This window comes from Ambystoma mexicanum, unplaced genomic scaffold (assembly GCF_040938575.1).
Source record: "Ambystoma mexicanum isolate Mex_15411 unplaced genomic scaffold, UKY_AmexF1_1 Mex_scaf5, whole genome shotgun sequence".
Taxonomy (NCBI): Eukaryota; Metazoa; Chordata; class Amphibia; order Caudata; family Ambystomatidae; genus Ambystoma; species Ambystoma mexicanum.
In genome coordinates, this window is record NW_027182466.1 from 13764948 (window position 1) to 13776309 (window position 11362).

The window sequence follows — 11362 nt, forward strand, 5'->3', positions numbered from 1 at the left end:
TATTAGAAGCATTGCGACATCACATCTCATGTTATAGGAAGGGTCTCAGGATTGGTATTAGAAGCATTGAGATATCACATCTCATGCTATCGGAAGTATCTCAGGTTTGGTATTAGAGGCATTGAGATATCACATCTCATGCTATCATAAGGGTCTCAGGATTGGAATGGGAAGGAGTTGGATATCACATCTCATGTTATAGGAAGGATCTCAGGTTTGGTATTGGAAGCATTGAGACATCACATCTCATGCTATAGGAAGGGTCTCAGGATTGGAATGGGAAGGAGTTGGATATCACATCTCATGCTATAGGAAGGGTCTCAGATTTGGTATAAGCATTGAGATATCACATCTCATGCTATAGGAAGGGTCTCAGGATTGGAATGGGAAGGAGTTGTATATGACATCTCAGGCCATAGGAAGGGTCTCAGGTTTGGTATAAGCATTGAGATATCACATCTCTGCTATCGGAAGGGTCTCAGGATTGGAATGGGAATGAGTTGGATATCCCATCTCATGTTATAGGAAGAGTCTCAGGTTTGGTATTAGAAGCATTGAGATATCCCATCTCATGCTATAGGAAGGGTCTCAGGTTGGAATGGGAAGGAGTTGGATATCACATTTCATGTTATAGGAAGGGTCTCAGGATTGGAATTGGAAGGACTTGGCTATCATATCTCATGCTATAGGAAGGCTCTCAGGTTTGGAAGGGGAAGGAGTTGGATATCACATTTCATGTTAGAGGAACGATCTCAGGTTTGGTATTAGAGGCCTTGAGATATCACATCTCATGCTATAGGAAGGGTCTCAGGATTGGAATGGGAAGGAGTTGGATATCACATCTCAAGCTAAAGGGACGGTCTCAGGTTTGGTATAAGCATTGTGATATCACATCTCATGCTATAGGAAGGGTCTCAGGATTGGAATGGGAAGGAGTTGGATATCACATCTCATGTTATAGGAAAGATCTCAGGTTTGGTATTAAAAGCATTGCGACATCACATCTCATGTTATAGGAAGGGTCCCAGGATTGGAATGGGAAGAAGTTGGATGTCACATCTCATGCTATAAGAAGGGTCTCAGGTTTGGTATAAGCATTGAGATATCACATCTCATGCTATAGGAAGGGTCTCAGGTTTGGAATGGGAAGGAGTTGTATATGACATCTCATGCCATAGGAAGGGTCTCAGGTTTGGTATAAGCATTGAGATATCACATCACATGCTATAGGAAGGGTCTCAGGATTGGAATGGAAAGGACTTGGATATCACATCTCATGCTATAGGCAGGGTCTCAGGTTTGGAAAGGGAAGGAGATGGATATCACATTTCATGTTCGAGGTAGGATCTCAGGTTTGGTATTAGAGGCATTGAAATATCACATCTCATGCTATCAGAAGGGTCTCAGGATTGGAATGGGAAGGAGTTGGATATCACATCTCATGCTAAAGGGAGGGTCTCAGGTTTGGAAGGGGAAGGATTTGGAAATCACATCTCATGTTATAGGAAGGATCTCAGGTTTGGTATTAGAAGCATTGAGATATCACATCTCATGCTATCGTAAGTATCTCAGGTTTGGTATTAGAGGTATTGAGATATCACATCTCATGCTATCATAAGGGTCTCAGGATTGGAATGGGAAGGAGTTGGATATCACATCTCATGTTATAGGAAGGCTCTCTGGTTTGCAAGGGGAAGGAGTTGGATATCACATTTCATGTTAGAGGAACGATCTCAGGTTTGGTATTAGAGGCCTTGAGATATCACATCTCATGCTATAGGAAGGGTCTCAGGATTGGAATGGGAAGGAGTTGGATATCACATCTCAAGCTATAGGAACGGTCTCAGGTTTGGTATAAGCATTGTGATATCACATCTCATGCTATAGGAAGGGTCTCAGGATTGGAATGGGAAGGAGTTGGATATCACATCTCATGTTATAGGAAAGATCTCAGGTTTGGTATTAGAAGCATTGCAACATCACATCTCATGTTATAGGAAGGGTCTCAGGATTGGAATGGGAAGAAGTTGGATATCACATCTCATGCTATAGGAAGGGTCTCAGGTTTGGTATAAGCATTGAGATATCACATCTCATGCTATAGGAAGGGTCTCAGGATTGGAATGGGAAGGAGTTGTATATGACATCTCATGCCATAGGAAGGGTCTCAGGTTTGGTATAAGCATTGAGATATCACATCACATGCTATAGGAAGGGTCTCAGGATTGGAATGGAAAGGACTTGGATATCAAATCTCATGCTATAGGCAGGGTCCCAGGTTTGGAAAGGGAAGGAGATGGATATCACATTTCATGTTAGAGGTAGGATCTCAGGTTTGGTATTAGAGGCATTGAAATATCACATCTCATGCTATCAGATGGGTCTCAGGATTGGAATGGGAAGGAGTTGGATATCACATCTCATGCTAAAGGGAGGGTCTCAGGTTTGGAAGGGGAAGGATTTGGAAATCACATCTCATCTTATAGGAAGGATCTCAGGTTTGGTATTAGAAGCATTGAGATATCACATCTCATGCTATCGGAAGTATCTCAGGTTTGGTATTAGAGGCATTGAGATATCACATCTCATGCTATCATAAGGGTCTCAGGATTGGAATGGGAAGGAGTTGGATATCACATCTCATGTTATAGGAAGGATCTCAGGTTTGGTATTAGAAGCATTGAGACATCACATCTCATGCTATAGGAAGGGTCTCAGGATTGGAATGGGAAGGAGTTGGATATCACATCTCATGCTATAGGAAGGGTCTCAGATTTGGTATAAGCATTGAGATATCACATCTCATGCTATAGGAAGGGTCTCAGGATTGGAATGGGAAGGAGTTGTATATGACATCTCAGGCCATAGGAAGGGTCTCAGGTTTGGTAAAAGCATTGAGATATCACATCTCTGCTATCGGAAGGGTCTCAGGATTGGAATGGGAAGGAGTTGGATATCCCATCTCATGTTATAGGAAGGGTCTCAGGTTTGGTATTAGAAGCTTTGAGACATCACATCTCATGTTATAGGAAGGGTCTCAGGATTGGAATGGGAAGAAGTTGGATATCACATCTCATGCTATAGGAAGGGCCTCAGGTTTGGTATAAGCATTGAGATATCACATCTCATGCTATAGGAAGGGTCTCAGGATTGGAATGGGAAGGAGTTGTATATGACATCTCATGCCATAGGAAGGGTCTCAGGTTTGGACTAAGCATTGAGATATCACATCACATGCTATAGGAAGGGTCTCAGGATTGGAATGGGAAGGACTTGGATATCACATCTCATGCTATAGGCAGGGTCTCAGGTTTGGAAAGGGAAGGAGATGGATATCACATTTCATGTTAGAGGTAGGATCTCAGGTTTGGTATTAGAGGCATTGAAATATCACATCTCATGCTATCAGAAGGGTCTCAGGATTGGAATGGGAAGGAGTTGGATATCACATCTCATGCTAAAGGTAGGGTCTCAGGTTTGGAAGTGGAAGGATTTGGAAATCACATCTCATGTTATAGGAAGGATCTCAGGTTTGGTATTAGAAGCATTGAGATATCACATCTCATGCTATCAGAAGTATCTCAGGTTTGGTATTAGAGGCATTGAGATATCACATCTCATGCTATCATAAGGGTCTCAGGATTGGAATGGGAAGGAGTTGGATATCACATCTCATGTTATAGGAAGGATCTCAGGTTTGGTATTAGAAGAATTGAGACATCACATCTCATGCTATAGGAAGGGTCTCAGGATTGGAATGGGAAGAAGTTGGATATCACATCTCATGCTATAGGAAGGGTCTCAGATTTGGTATAAGCATTGAGATATCACATCTAATGCTATAGGAAGGGTCTCAGGATTGGAATGGGAAGGAGTTGCATATGACATCTCAGGCCATAGGAAGGCTCTCAGGTTTGGTATAAGCATTGAGATATCACATCTCTGCTATCGGAAGGGTCTCAGGATTGGAATGGGAAGGAGTTGGATATCCCAAATCATGTTATAGGAAGGGTCTCAGGTTTGGTATTAGAAGCATTGAGATATCACATCTCATGCTATAGGAAGGGTCTCAGGATTGGAATGGGGAGGACTTGGATGTCACATCTCATGTTATAGGAAGGCTCTCAGGTTTGGAAGGGGAAGGAGTTGGATATCACATTTCATGTTAGAGGAACGATCTCAGGTTTGGTATTAGAGGCCTTGAGATATCACATCTCATGCTATAGGAAGGGTCTCAGGATTGGAATGGGAAGGAGTTGGATATCACATCTCAAGCTATAGGAACGGTCTCAGGTTTGGTATAAGCATTGTGATATCACATCTCATGCTATAGGAAGGGTCTCAGGATTGGAATGGGAAGGAGTTGGATATCACATCTCATGTTATAGGAAAGATCTCAGGTTTGGTATTAGAAGCATTGCGACATCACATCTCATGTTATAGGAAGGGTCTCAGGATTGGAATGGGAAGAAGTTGGATATCACATCTCATGCTATAGGAAGGGTCTCAGGTTTGGTATAAGCATTGAGATATCACATCTCATGCTATAGGAAGGGTCTCAGGATTGGAATGGGAAGGAGTTGTATATGACATCTCATGCCATAGGAAGGGTCTCAGGTTTGGTATAAGCATTGAGATATCACATCACATGCTATAGGAAGGGTCTCAGGATTGGAATGGAAAGGACTTGGATATCACATCTCATGCTATAGGCAGGGTCTCGGGTTTGGAAAGGGAAGGAGATGGATATCACATTTCATGTTAGAGGTAGGATCTCAGGTTTGGTATTAGAGGCATTGAAATATCACATGTCATGCTATCAGATGGGTCTCAGGATTGGAATGGGAAGGAGTTGGATATCACATCTCATGCTAAAGGGAGGGTCTCAGGTTTGGAAGGGGAAGGATTTGGAAATCACATCTCATGTTATAGGAAGGATCTCAGGTTTGGTATTAGAAGCATTGAGATATCACATCTCATGCTATCGGAAGTATCTCAGGTTTGGTATTAGAGGCATTGAGATATCACATCTCATGCTATCATAAGGGTCTCAGGATTGGAATGGGAAGGAGTTGGATATCACATCTCATGTTATAGGAAGGATCTCAGGTTTGGTATTAGAAGCATTGAGACATCACATCTCATGCTATAGGAAGGGTCTCAGGATTGGAATGGGAAGGAGTTGGATATCACATCTCATGCTATAGGAAGGGTCTCAGATTTGGTATAAGCATTGAGATATCACATCACATGCTATAGGAAGGGTCTCAGGATTGGAATGGGAAGGACTTGGATATCACATCTCATGCTATAGGCAGGGTCTCAGGTTTGGAAAGGGAAGGAGATGGATATCACATTTCATGTTAGAAGTAGGATCTCAGGTTTGGTATTAGAGGCATTGAAATATCACATCTCATGCTATCAGAAGGGTCTCAGGATTGGAATGGGAAGGAGTTGGATATCACATCTCATGCTAAAGGGAGGGTCTCAGGTTTGGAAGTGGAAGGATTTGGAAATCACATCTCATGTTATAGGAAGGATCTCAGGTTTGGTAATAGAAGCATTGAGATATCACATCTCATGCTATCATAAGGGTCTCAGGATTGGAATGGGAAGGAGTTGGATATCACATCTCATGTTATAGGAAGGATCTCAGGTTTGGTATTAGAAGAATTGAGACATCACATCTCATGCTATAGGAAGGGTCTCAGGATTGGAATGGGAAGAAGTTGGATATCACATCTCATGCTATAGGAAGGGTCTCAGATTTGGTATAAGCATTGAGATATCACATCTAATGCTATAGGAAGGGTCTCGGGATTGGAATGGGAAGGAGTTGCATATGACATCTCAGGCCATAGGAAGGGTCTCAGGTTTGGTATAAGCATTGAGATATCACATCTCATGCTATAGGAAGGGTCTCAGGATTGGAATGGGGAGGACTTGGATGTCACATCTCATGTTATAGGAAGGCTCTCAGGTTTGGAAGGGGAAGGAGTTGGATATCACATTTCATGTTAGAGGAACGATCTCAGGTTTGGTATTAGAGGCCTTGAGATATCACATCTCATGCTATAGGAAGGGTCTCAGGATTGGAATGGGAAGGAGTTGGATATCACATCTCAAGCTATAGGAACGGTCTCAGGTTTGGTATAAGCATTGTGATATCACATCTCATGCTATAGGAAGGGTCTCAGGATTGGATTGGGAAGGAGTTGGATATCACATCTCATGTTATAGGAAAGATCTCAGGTTTGGTATTAGAAGCATTGCGACATCACATCTCATGTTATAGGAAGGGTCTCAGGATTGGAATGGGAAGAAGTTGGATATCACATCTCATGCTATAGGAAGGGTCTCAGGTTTGGTATAAGCATTGAGATATCACATCTCATGCTATAGGAAGGGTCTCAGGATTGGAATGGGAAGGAGTTGTATATGACATCTCATGCCATAGGAAGGGTCTCAGGTTTGGTATAAGCATTGAGATATCACATCACGTGCTATAGGAAGTGTCTCAGGATTGGAATGGAAAGGACTTGGATATCACATCTCATGCTATAGGCAGGGTCTCAGGTTTGGAAAGGGAAGGAGATGGATATCACATTTCATGTTAGAGGTAGGATCTCAGGTTTGGTATTAGAGGCATTGAAATATCACATCTCATGCTATCAGATGGGTCTCAGGATTGGAATGGGAAGGAGTTGGATATCACATCTCATGCTAAAGGGAGGGTCTCAGGTTTGGAAGGGGAAGGATTTGGAAATCACATCTCATGTTATAGGAAGGATCTCAGGTTTGGTATTAGAAGCATTGAGATATCACATCTCATGCTATCGGAAGTATCTCAGGTTTGGTATTAGAGGCATTGAGATATCACATCTCATGCTATCATAAGGGTCTCAGGATTGGAATGGGAAGGAGTTGGATATCACATCTCATGTTATAGGAAGGATCTCAGGTTTGGTATTAGAAGCATTGAGACATCACATCTCATGCTATAGGAAGGGTCTCAGGATTGGAATGGGAAGGAGTTGGATATCACATCTCATGCTATAGGAAGGGTCTCAGATTTGGTATAAGCATTGAGATATCACATCACATGCTATAGGAAGGGTCTCAGGATTGGAATGGGAAGGACTTGGATATCACATCTCATGCTATAGGCAGGGTCTCAGGTTTGGAAAGGGAAGGAGATGGATATCACATTTCATGTTAGAGGTAGGATCTCAGGTTCGGTATTAGAGGCATTGAAATATCACATCTCATGCTATCAGAAGGGTCTCATGATTGGAATGGGAAGGAGTTGGATATCACATCTCATGCTAAAGGGAGGGTCTCAGGTTTGGAAGTGGAAGGATTTGGAAATCACATCTCATGTTATAGGAAGGATCTCAGGTTTGGTAATAGAAGCATTGAGATATCACATCTCATGCTATCATAAGGGTCTCAGGATTGGAATGGGAAGGAGTTGGATATCACATCTCATGTTATAGGAAGGATCTCAGGTTTGGTATTAGAAGAATTGAGACATCACATCTCATGCTATAGGAAGGGTCTCAGGATTGGAATGGGAAGAAGTTGGATATCACATCTCATGCTATAGGAAGGGTCTCAGATTTGGTATAAGCATTGAGATATCACATCTAATGCTATAGGAAGGGTCTCAGGATTGGAATGGGAAGGAGTTGCATATGACATCTCAGGCCATAGGAAGGGTCTCAGGTTTGGTATAAGCATTGAGATATCACATCTCTGCTATCGGAAGGGTCTCAGGATTGGAATGGGAAGGAGTTGGATATCCCAAATCATGTTATAGGAAGGGTCTCAGGTTTGGAATTAGAAGCATTGAGATATCACATCTCATGCTATAGGAAGGGTCTCAGGATTGGAATGGGGAGGACTTGGATGTCACATCTCATGTTATAGGGAGGGTCTCAAGTTTGATATTAGAAGCATTGAGATAACAAATCTCATGATATCGGTAGGGTCACAGGATTGGAATGGGAAGGAATTGGATATCACATCTCATGATAAAGGAAGGGTCTAAGGTTTGGAAGGGGAAGGATTTGGATATCACATCTCATGTTATAGGACGGGTCTCAGGTTTGGTATTAGAAGCATTGAGATATCAAGTCTCATGGTATAGGAAGGGTCTCAGAATTGGAATGGGAAGGAGTTGGATATCACATCTCAAGCTATAGGTAGGGTCTCAGGATTGGAATAGTAAGGAGTTTGATATCACATCTCATGCCATAGTATGGGTCTCAGGTTTGGTAGAAGCATTGGGATATCACATCTCATGTTATCGGAAGGGTATCAGTATTGGATTTGGAAGGAGTTGGATATCCCATCTCATGCTATAGGAAGGGTCTCAGGTTGGAATGGGAAGGAATTGGATATCACATTTCATGTTATAGGAAGGCTCTCAGGTTTGGAAGGGGAAGGAGTTGGATATCACATTTCATGTTAGAGGAAGGATCTCAGGTTTGGTATTAGGGGCCTTGAGATATCACATCTCATGCTATAGGAAGGGTCTCAGGATTGGAATGGGAAGGAGTTGGATATCACATCTCAAGCTATAGGAAGGGTCTCAGGTTTGGTATAAGCATTGAGATATCACATCTCATGCTATAGGAAGGGTCTCAGGATTGGAATGGGAAGGAGTTGGATATCACATCTCATGTTATAGGAAAGATCTCAGGTTTGGTATTAGAAGCATTGAGACATCACAAATCATGTTATAGGAAGGGTCTCAGGATTGGAATGGGAAGAAGTTGGATATCACATCTCATGCTATAGGAAGAGTCTCAGGTTTGGTATTAGAAGCATTGAGATATCCCATCTCATGCTATAGGAAGGGTCTCACGTTGGAATGGGAAGGAGTTGGATATCACATTTCATGTTATAGGAAGGGTCTCAGGATTGGAATTGGAAGGACTTGGCTATCATATCTCATGCTATAGGAAGGCTCTCAGGTTTGGAAGGGGAAGGAGTTGGATATCACATTTCATGTTAGAGGAACGATCTCAGGTTTGGTATTAGAGGCCTTGAGATATCACATCTCATGCTATAGGAAGGGTCTCAGGATTGGAATGGGAAGGAGTTGGATATCACATCTCAAGCTAAAGGGACGGTCTCAGGTTTGGTATAAGCATTGTGATATCACATCTCATGCTATAGGAAGGGTCTCAGGATTGGAATGGGAAGGAGTTGGATATCACATCTCATGTTATAGGAAAGATCTCAGGTTTGGTATTAGAAGCATTGCGACATCACATCTCATGTTATAGGAAGGGTCTCAGGATTGGAATGGGAAGAAGTTGGATATCACATCTCATGCTATAAGAAGGGTCTCAGGTTTGGTATAAGCATTGAGATATCACATCTCATGCTATAGGAAGGGTCTCAGGTTTGGAATGGGAAGGAGTTGTATATGACATCTCATGCCATAGGAAGGGTCTCAGGTTTGGTATAAGCATTGAGATATCACATCACATGCTATAGGAAGGGTCTCAGGATTGGAATGGAAAGGACTTGGATATCACATCTCATGCTATAGGCAGGGTCTCAGGTTTGGAAAGGGAAGGAGATAGATATCACATTTCATGTTCGAGGTAGGATCTCAGGTTTGGTATTAGAGGCATTGAAATATCACATCTCATGCTATCAGAAGGGTCTCAGGATTGGAATGGGAAGGAGTTGGATATCACATCTCATGCTAAAGGGAGGGTCTCAGGTTTGGAAGGGGAAGGATTTGGAAATCACATCTCATGTTATAGGAAGGATCTCAGGTTTGGTATTAGAAGCATTGAGATATCACATCTCATGCTATCGTAAGTATCTCAGGTTTGGTATTAGAGGTATTGAGATATCACATCTCATGCTATCATAAGGGTCTCAGGATTGGAATGGGAAGGAGTTGGATATCACATCTCATGTTATAGGAGGGCTCTCTGGTTTGCAAGGGGAAGGAGTTGGATATCACATTTCATGTTAGAGGAACGATCTCAGGTTTGGTATTAGAGGCCTTGAGATATCACATCTCATGCTATAGGAAGGGTCTCAGGTTTGGTATAAGCATTGTGATATCACATCTCATGCTATAGGAAGGGTCTCAGGATTGGAATGGGAAGGAGTTGGATATCACATCTCATGTTATAGGAAAGATCTCAGGTTTGGTATTAGAAGCATTGCGACATCACATCTCATGTTATAGGAAGGGTCTCAGGATTGGAATGGGAAGAAGTTGGATATCACATCTCATGCTATAGGAAGGGTCTCCGGTTTGGTATAAGCATTGAGATATCACATCTCATGCTATAGGAAGGGTCTCAGGATTGGAATGGGAAGGAGTTGTATATGACATCTCATGCCATAGGAAGGGTCTCAGGTTTGGTATAAGCATTGAGATATCACATCACATGCTATAGGAAGGGTCTCAGGATTGGAATGGAAGGGACTTGGATTTCAAATCTCATGCTATAGGCAGGGTCCCAGGTTTGGAAAGGGAAGGAGATGGATATCACATTTCATGTTAGAGGTAGGATCTCAGGTTTGGTATTAGAGGCATTGAAATATCACATCTCATGCTATCAGATGGGTCTCAGGATTGGAATGGGAAGGAGTTGGATATCACATCTCATGCTAAAGGGAGGGTCTCAGGTTTGGAAGGGGAAGGATTTGGAAATCACATCTCATGTTATAGGAAGGATCTCAGGTTTGGTATTAGAAGCATTGAGATATCACATCTCATGCTATCGGAAGTATCTCAGGTTTGGTATTAGAGGCATTGAGATATCACATCTCATGCTATCATAAGGGTCTCAGGATTGGAATGGGAAGGAGTTGGATATTACATCTCATGTTATAGGAAGGATCTCAGGTTTGGTATTAGAAGCATTGAGACATCACATCTCATGCTATAGGAAGGGTCTCAGGATTGGAATGGGAAGGAGTTGGATATCACATCTCATGCTATAGGAAGGGTCTCAGATTTGGTATAAGCATTCAGATATCACATCTCATGCTATAGGAAGGGTCTCAGGATTGGAATGGGAAGGAGTTGTATATGACATCTCAGGCCATAGGAAGGGTCTCAGGTTTGGTAAAAGCATTGAGATATCACATCTCTGCTATCGGAAGGGTCTCAGGATTGGAATGGGAAGGAGTTGGATATCCCATCTCATGTTATAGGAAGGGTCTCAGGTTTGGTATTAGAAGCATTGAGACATCACATCTCATGTTATAGGAAGGGTCTCAGGATTGGAATGGGAAGAAGTTGGATATCACATCTCATGCTATAGGAAGGGTCTCAGGTTTGGTATAAGCATTGAGATATCACATCTCATGCTATAGGAAG